We start from the raw sequence: 9,430 nt of genomic DNA on the forward strand, positions 1-9,430 counted from the left end.
CAGCTAGGTAGGGCAGTTGTGCCTCCGATATTATCTGGTTTGACAATCATATTTGAAACCTGCCGGAATATCTATGGAATTGACCATGTCTTCCATTCTATCTCTCTTGATAATGCAACAAATTTGGTGCTGCCTTGTGCCAGGGAATAAAGCTTGGATGAGCAGCTGTCTTGAATCCTCTGTAGTGCCTGAGTTGGAACTTCTGTTGGAATCCAACACTGACAAGTTTAATAGCACTCATGAATTATTGGTGATTTGAGCTCCATGTTGAAAGAACTCCAGTAAAGCTGACAGCAGTGGGAATTGGTGCAAACTCTCCATGGGTTAGTCTAATAACTCGTATGAAGAGTTTGTTTGGAGGTCGATCGTAAGCCCCAAGACATCCCTGCAGTAATTCCTCAGCATAATGTTTTAGCCCCCACCGTCTGCAGTTCCTTCATCCAAGACCTTCTCTTGGATAAGTGTGGTGTTAAATTGCAGTTTCCTAAACCATTTGCAAACGTTTACGATACATGGTAAGGATATAGGTGACATGTCACCTATCATTTATTGTCCATTCCTAACTGCGCAGACAACTTTTAAGAATTAGATGTGTTTCTGTGGGTCTGGAATTGCATGTCAACCAGACCGATGATAAGTTAATGAAGCAGGTGGTGTTCTTCCGCCACTGCCACCTCCTCCTCTCTCTTCCCCCCCCCCACCGCCCCCGCCCCCCACCACCCAACAATTGGCAATGGTTACATGGTTGCCTTTTTTAGATTTTTTTTTAAATCCCAGAGTAGCACATAATGAAATTTTTAGTTTAATAGCCTAGTGTCACTGGGCTGGTAATTTAGAACCTGAAGCTAATGTCCTGAAGACATGAATTTCCAAACCATTATGATACAGCTTCCCTGTAGAAGTTTTAATGCAGCAAGACCCAGCCAATCTGCAGCTTTAGACCGATTTGTGCATTGTGCCACTTTAGAGGGCCAGAACTTAACCATCTCCCTTCATGCTTTTGAATGCATAACACTGAAGCACACTGCCAACATCCGGGTAACATTTAAGCAGTTAAATGTCACATTTGGATCAGCGGAGCTAAGAATGTTCTGTTCCCACCCCACCCCCTGCTGCCTTAAGGACATTAATGAGCCAGGTGGGTTTTTTGGAAGTCCTGCTCAGATTTTTTTTCACTTGTGTTGCGAGTCCCCAAAGACTTCAGAGTTTGAACTTAGCTGTGAGCAGTCTGGCCTCTGAATTTCTAGGTCAGTGACACCTAAATAGGTGTAGTAGCATTTTGTGCTCCTGAGATGCTGCTTGGCCTGCTGTGTTCATCCAGCTCCACACTTCGTTATCTTGGATTCTCCAGCATCTGCAGTTCCCATTATCTCTAGTAGCATATGTCAACATTTCCACTTCAGTTGTAAAGGAGTCCTACCAGTCTCTAACTGTTTCTCTCGTTGCAGACTGCCAAAGTTTCTCCACTTTGTTACATTAGCTTAGTGGTTCTGAGGTATCTACAGAGGGCACAGAAAATCTAAAAATCCTAAAGCTGCTTTTATCTTTCCAACTCTAAGCAAATGTGTTTTGTGTTTTTTAAAAGTTCTCCTTTTTCACATCATCTGCCTACATTAAAAATGAATGTCCCAGATCAAACATTTGTTCCTCAATCCTTTCAACAGTCTATTTATGTGAGCTGTCAAAACATTGTTAACTTCAAAGATTTATGTCTCTGCCAAATCATTTAAAGAATTGAAGTAAAACTAATTTATAAAGTTTAGAATTAATTCACACATCCTCATGCCCATGTTTATTAGCTTGAGTTAATTGACAAGATAAAACACCAGAAGTAGCCTATTTAATCTTTTGAAAGGCAGAGTGGATGCAATGAGATCATGGTTAATCTGATAATCCTCAGGTCCAGTTTTTCCTGCTTTTACTCCATACTGTTCGATTTCTCTAGCGTTCGCTTTGCTCGGAGTCTGGAATACGTGACGACCCAGTCAAACCTGGTAAAGAATTCCTCAATTCACTATCCTTGGAAGAGATTTTGAATGCCTTAAATAGACAACTCCTTACGCTTGAGATTAGATTGTCTGTCTGCTCCTGTACACTCAGTCTTTTTTTGCCGAAGGGAAAACAACCTCTCCATATCCACCCTGTCAAGTTATCTAAATCTTTTTCTAGAAGAGAAATAACTTTATTTAAATGCCAGTGGTACGGTAAGGAAATTATTTTCCCCTCTTGTAGAAGTCCCTTCATAATCTGAATCAGCCTCGTGCTTTTTCTTTGGGTTGCCTGTAATGTCACTGTCCCTTCCCTCAGATAAGGGGCCAAAACTATTCACTGTATTCTGGATGTGATCTAACTTGCGTCATGTACAGTTTTAACAAAACTCCCTTAATTTTATTCCCTGTTCCCCTTTGAAATAAAGGCCAACATTCCAATTTGCTGTTCTGATTACCTGCTGAACTTGGAAGCGAGCTTTTCTGATTTCATGCACGAAGATTCCTAAACCATTCTGTGCTGCTGCCTTCTGCAAATGTTCTCTGTTTTAAGTAATATTAATGTCCTCTTCTTACTGCCAAAGTGTCTTACCTCACTTTCCCATAATATTCCATCTGCCAAAACTTTTCCCACTCCCTCAATCTGTCTGTCAACTTGTCTCCCCAGCCTGCAGCAAATTTGGCTCTACTGCATTTATTCATCCAAGTCATTAATATCTAGTGTGGCCATAGTACTGCCCCCTGTCACTGTATCTTCCAGGTGGTCCTCCTGAAAATGCTCCCCTTTATTTCAACTGGCTACTAATTAACCACTCCCATCTTTTCCTTTTAATTTTTGAATTTACCTGAGCAGAGATGAAATTACCCACCTTTGGAGCAGGTGGGACTTGAACCTAGCCCAAGGTACACAACCAGTGCAGGAGAGGAATCTAGGCTAATATACAACCTTCAATAGCATAGGCTCTAGCTACACAAGGCCACTTAAGGTAGCTTGTCAAATGCCCTTTTAGATATCCAAATATCACATCTAAAGCATTCCCTTTATCCTGCTTGTTGCTTGCTCAACAAATTCTAGTCAATTTGTCAGGGATGGTTTCCTTTCATGAGGCGATGCTGACTGCATCATTATAAAATGTATTTGTAGACATTCTTTTATAGAATGTCAATAATATTAACATGTTCTGAATGACAGATGTTAATCTACCAGGTCTATGTTACCTTTTCTTGCCTCCTTTTCCAAGTGAAGGTATTATGCTGGCAGATTTCCATTTGCCTGGGACTTCTCTAAACTGTCATCATGGCTGTTTTTTTGGCTTCAGGACTTCTCGTGGATAATAAACATTTTTAAAGCCTAAAACTTGGCAGTATGTAACTATCTGTTTATACTGCAGCGAAGGCCTATTGCTCTGGGACAGCAGGTATTCATCAAATTGCCCATTTGGAGAGAGAAGAAAACATAACTATCTACCATTAGGATTATAATTGCACCTATTTCCGAGAAAAGCTCCCCGTGTTATTGGTTCTGCGTACAAATTCACCAGAGTTGTTGTTAGCGGGGTTCTGGCAAATTCCAACTTTGCCATGCGCAAAGGGCGAGAACAGGGAATTGAATAATTGGCCAAAAAACACTCGACCTGGCATAGAGACAGCAGGTCAACTGGTGATCCACATGCTCCCTGTCTCTGAGCAGTCACGTGGGGTTATCTGCTGTTTTTAAAAATTCACTCTTGCCCCCAGCTGCCAATGTAACGTCACCCAGGATAATGGAGCATTCTCTTGACTGCTCTGTGACTTCAGAGAGCAGGAGCCACGGTTAGAATGTAAACTGATGTTTCGGCTGAAGGATTGGAATGGAGCAGGCAGATGTTAACAACTGCCTGTCAAACATTCCCAAATATAGTCTGACTGGTGTAAAGTTTCGATTAAAGCTCAGTGAATTAGACTGTAATGTTTTGGTGATCTTTCCAACTTTTGAATCCTTTTTGTTTTTGCATGCAGTTTGAAAACACTGAGCTGTTCATCAATTGCAAGTTTTTGTTCATTTTCAAATTAAGCTACCTTGTTAAATTCTAAACTATTCCTTTAAATGCTTCATTTTTTAAAAAAAAGATGGCTTTTTGAATAGTTATTGTCTGTCTCTGGTTGTGATCTAAAAATCATGCTTTAATTCCTCTGCTATGTTTTTGTTTCTGTTCCACAAAACACTCACCACAATTCTAGCCAGTCATATTAGTCCTGCCCTAATTGTAGGTTGGGAACACAATATTTTGTGAGGTTGCACCCTCAGGAGCTCCTGTTCCCACCTCTCATGACTTCTCTACGCCTCCTCTGTTTTCTTTTTGACTTAATCCCCAGTTCACCTCTGGGTTTTCTGTTCTAAAATAAACTGAGAGACTTTAAGGAGGGGCTGCTGTTTTCTTTGTTAAAAAAAAATGTTGACATGATGACTCCTAAGACTTTTTGGACAGTTCCAATTAAGAATTTAGCTCAGAGGATTAGCTACAGCTGTATTCACATTTTAAAATTAAATTTTGAGCTGTGTTGCTGGCAAGGCTGACATTTTATTGTCTGATTTTAATCTGTCCTTTTCCTTTTTTTCCTCCCTATTTTTTCCCCTGAAATTCTCTGCATTTAATTCTTGGCGTATTTGCTACCAGTGATTATTTACTGGGGGTCAAGGATAATCCTGAGTGTTACTGACCAAGGTCTAATGGTTAAAATACTCAGCAGCGGAAGCGCAGATGGGAAAGAGGAGGGAAGAATGTTCTGGCTTGTTTGTGGTCACCTAGGAGACCGGGGGGAGGCAATACTAGCAGGTGGCATCACAAGGGGGGAAGCTGCCATGCCAGTAACGTGAGGCTTGGCAATACAGCTAGCCACCTGGCAGTCAAACGGGATAATCTAATGCCCAAGTGAGGGCTATGTCCTCCCTTAGTCAATATTTTACCCCCATCGGGTATAGCCTACTCTTTCTTGTAGTGGTGGTCTGCCTAACCCCGGTGGCCTTGTTTGTCAAAATTGGTAGAAGGCATGTCCTTTGGACACCCAATGAGTCCAAGCAAGGCACGATCCTGTCTAACAACACCCAGCCCTCGTACCCACTGCTGGAATATCATCTACCCTCACCCAAAACATTGCAGCCTTTTGCCCTGACCCTGGCATCTCCTTGTAGGTGACCAGGAAATGAATATCCCCTACCCATCATGCCCTGCTAGCTGTGCCACTGCCAAGTTGTATGTTTATTGCGCCCCCGCCTCCCCCGACTGGCAGTTTTAATTGACAGTTCTGTTGCAATGTGAGCCCCTGTCATGCCCCATTAACTAGGCACTGATGTGGAAACATTGCTTCAGCATCCTGTTGTCATGGGACTGTCTCTGGCTTTTAGCTCTGGTGGCAGGACCACTTACCTCCTTCCCAAAACTAAAAGCACTTAGGCGACAGTTAATATTTCAGGACTGCGATTTGTTCCAGTGTAAAGTCAGTGATCTGAAACCTTTTTATATCTATTCTTCTCTCTTCCCAGCTGAGTATTTCCAGTTTTTTCTTTTCCTGTTCTTATTTCAGATTTCCAACATCTGCAATTGCTTTGCATTCATTCTACAGGTTATTGGCATTTGGATTGGGATGATGTTGGCAGACATTAAAGGGATACTGCTGTCTCGTTCAATCCCCTGTTTGTCCAATCTTTTGAGCTGTCAGATATTGCTTGTAGTGCAGGCATTAAGCTTATTTTTAACCCTCTGGGATGCAGCACTCCCAATATGTGCTGCTGGCAGGTGTCATGTAAAGGACAAAAGAGCTTGCATTTTTTTTGGGAAGTTCCTTTCACGACCTGCGACTGTCCCAAAGCTCTGAACAGCCAGTGAAACTCTTCATGCAGCTTTGGGTCACTGAGTAATGTAAGAGGAATGGCGGTTCACTTGTACACTGCACTAGCAATGTGGTGATGACTGCATCATATTACTTTGAGCTGGAGAGTAGTGTTCCCAAACGGAGCTGTCCGCTCTGACTGCTTTCTTTCTTTTATCAGTTTTTTTCCCCCCTCCTTTTGTTTTCCTCGACATAGAGGCAGAGGCTATGGGCCTTAACAGTTGGCTGCAAAGTGGCTGGTGTGCTTGGGCAAGACTCTGGTAGTAGATGGCATCACAGAAGTGGCTGGGGGCCCAGAACGAGACAGTGGTGGCCTGTAGTGGGGTGGCTGGTGAACCTGGATGCTGGTCGGCAGAAAGGCTTGAGGATCAAGAGATTGAGCCCCCTTTTGGGGAAAGCCCAGTGTGCAGTGACTGCAGGCTCGTGACTAAAGAAGGACTTGAAGCTTATGACGTATTTTTTAATACTGACAAGAAATGTAATATTGAACTTTTATTTCTTTATTTTTCTACTTAAACTGGTGACACTGTGTAAACTTTTGACTGCAGTCCTGTATTCCTGTGCTTGAGTACATGTCAATAAAACCTAATCTAATCCAATATATACAGAGCAGGCTATCTGATCCCTGTCCTGCCTTCTCTCAGTGCCAGTAATCAGGGGATTGTTTAGCTCAGTTGCCTGACTTTTTTTTGGATGCAGTGTGATGCTAAGTGTGCGGTCAATATCTGCACCAGCTGACATTTAGCATGAAGCAGTTTCCTCACCTCTCCCTCCTCCCACTCCCTCTCAGAGAAGCCCTATAGTCTGGTTTGACTTTACATTTAACTTTCATGTTCTAGTGGAATGCTGCGGGAGCATCAGTCTTGAATCTTTGTTGGTTCTGGACTGGGTTTTGAACTGAAAGTCTTCTGACCCAGCAAAGTCAGAATGGAGAGCAGACCAAGCAGCATCAGAGGAGCAGGAAGGCTAACGTTTTGGGCCTAGACCCTCCTTCAGAAAGGGTGGTCTGGGCCCGAAACGTCAGCCTTCCTGCTCTTCTGATGTTTCTTGGCCTGCTGTGTTCATCCAGCTCTACGCCTTGTTATCTCTCAGATTCTCCAGCATCTGCAGTTCCTACTGTCTCAAAGTCAGAATGGAACCTAGTTTAATCTGTGCCGCACTGATGCTATCTAGTCTCAATCATGTCTTTTCCAATGCTTTGGAATTATTATGTTTGTTTTAAAATGTATAAAGCATCTTTTTGATGCTGTCTACAATTCCGTGTTAAACCACTGGAAATATCCCTTCTTTAGCCTGACTTTTGCATAATTCCAATTATTTTCCTCACCCTGACCTCTTGATAACTGCCCACTAAAGCTTTTGAACACAATTTTGACCAGACTTTGGCCGAGGAATTCATTAAGAATTTTTAGGATAACATTTAACCTTTTGTAACTCGGCCCAGTGAAAATTAAATGTGGCCTTCTCATAACATACAGTTAATTCTATGTTTTACTGCTGCTGCTGTTTGATCAGTGTGCATTGCAAAGTACTTAAACTGGTTTCCCCTCATATAGACCGAGCTCCTAAACTACTGTACAAAGAGGCCTTTAGTTAGTTTAACATTTGTACAAAGTATTTTTGAACTGAAATAAGAGGTGCCCTTCCAACAGGCCAGCATCTACTTTGCATAAACTTATGCAATTTTGGAGCTTATTTTCATGAAGGTTGTTTATTGGATGGCTTTTAGATGACTATTCTCTATCTAGACCTGTATTCTCCAGAATATTTTTGTTGGGTTTTATTTATTCATTAGTGTTCGCATAGGAACCCTGCAAAGTAATTGGTAGCACCTTCAACGTAGTAAAACTCTGTAGATACTTTGCAGGAGCATTATCAAACAAAGTAGGAAGTCAGCCAGATGAGGAGCTAGTGTGTGGGATGAGGTGTGGTACAGTGGCTCAAAGGTTAGCACTGTTGCTTCTCAGCCCTAGGGACTCAGGTTCGATTCCATCCTCGAGTGATTATGCAAACTCCACGTGAACTTTTTGCATGGGTTTCCTCACAGAATCCAAAGATGTGCAGGTTAGCAAAGATGGTCAACATAGCATAGCCATAGTGCCTAGGGATGTGCAGGCTAGGTGGGTTAGCCAGGGGGAATGCAGGGTTACAGTGGGGCACAGGTGTGGGTCTGTGTGGGATGTTCTTGGGAGGGTCAGTGTGGACTCGCTGGGCTGAATGCTTCCACAGTGTAGGATCCTATGATTCCACATTCAAGAACTTGGTGAAGCATTGAGAGATGTTGCCAGGGTTGGAGCGTTTGAGCTCTAGGGAGAAACTGAATAGATGGGGGCTATGTTCCCTGTAGTGCAGGAGGCCGAGGAGTGACCTTAGAGGTTCATTAAAATCATGAGGGCCATGGATAAGGTGAATAGCCAAGATCTTTCTCCCCAGGCTAGGGGTATCCAAATCTAGAGGGTGTAGGTTTAAGGTGAGATGGAAAAGATTTAAAAAGGGAACTAAGATGCAGATGGTGGTGTGTGGGATGAGCTGCCAGAGGAAGTGATGGAGGCTGGCACAATTACAACATTTAAAAGGCATCTGGATGGATACATGAATAGGAAGGGGTTAGAGGGATGTGGGCCAAATGCTGGTAAATGGGACTGGATTAATTTTGGATATCCCATCAGCATGGACAAGTTGGACCACAGGGTCTTTTTCCTTTCTTGCACATCTGTGATTCTGTCTGTATTTGAAGAAACATCTTTAGAGGAGAAGGGGAAATGGTATTGCAGAGTAAGAGACTGGCCATGCCTAGAGCTGTCTCAATGTGTTGGAGCAGTTTAAAATTCAGACTGTATAAAGTGCCAGAATTATGAAAAGTTAAAGGAAGTTGCAGAGCCTTGGAGCAAGGCTACAGTTTGAAAACCAGAATGAGCGTTTCAATGGCTAGATGTGTGTTATCTGGGAGCCAATGAGGGACAGAGGACAGGGGAAGGAGCAGAGATGTGGGTGATCTCCTATTTTAAACGTGCTTATTTTATTTATTTGTGGGATGTGGGCATCCCTATTAAGGAAGCATTTTATTGCATATCCCTAGTTGCCCTTGAGCAGTGTTCAGACACTGAATAAGATGCTGCAGGAGATAATGGGAACTGCAGATACTGGAGAATCTGAGATAACAGTGTGGAGCTGGATGAACACAGCTGGCCGAGCAGGAAAGCTGATGTTTCGGGCTTAGACCCTGATGAAGGGTCTAGGCCCAAAGTGCCAGCTTTTGTGCTCTTAAGATGCTGCTTGACCTGCTGTGTTCATCCAGCTCCACAAGATGCTGCAGGACCTAGTTTTGCAATGAGTGGAATGGCAGCCAATATACATTGATACGGCATGGGAACAGACCCCCTGATCCAACTAGTCCAGGCTGAGCATAATCCCAAACCAAACTAGTCCCACTTGCCTGCGCTTGGCTCCTATCCCTCCAAACATTTCTTATTCCTGTAATTGTGTCTTTGTGAATTATTGGCTGTGTGTTTTTTTTAAATGCTTCCCCTCCATGTCTTTTGTAAATCACCTTTAAAAATACATCCCACCCT

The sequence above is a fragment of the Stegostoma tigrinum genome, chromosome 36 (genome assembly GCF_030684315.1).
Source record: "Stegostoma tigrinum isolate sSteTig4 chromosome 36, sSteTig4.hap1, whole genome shotgun sequence".
Lineage (NCBI taxonomy): Eukaryota > Metazoa > Chordata > Chondrichthyes > Orectolobiformes > Stegostomatidae > Stegostoma > Stegostoma tigrinum.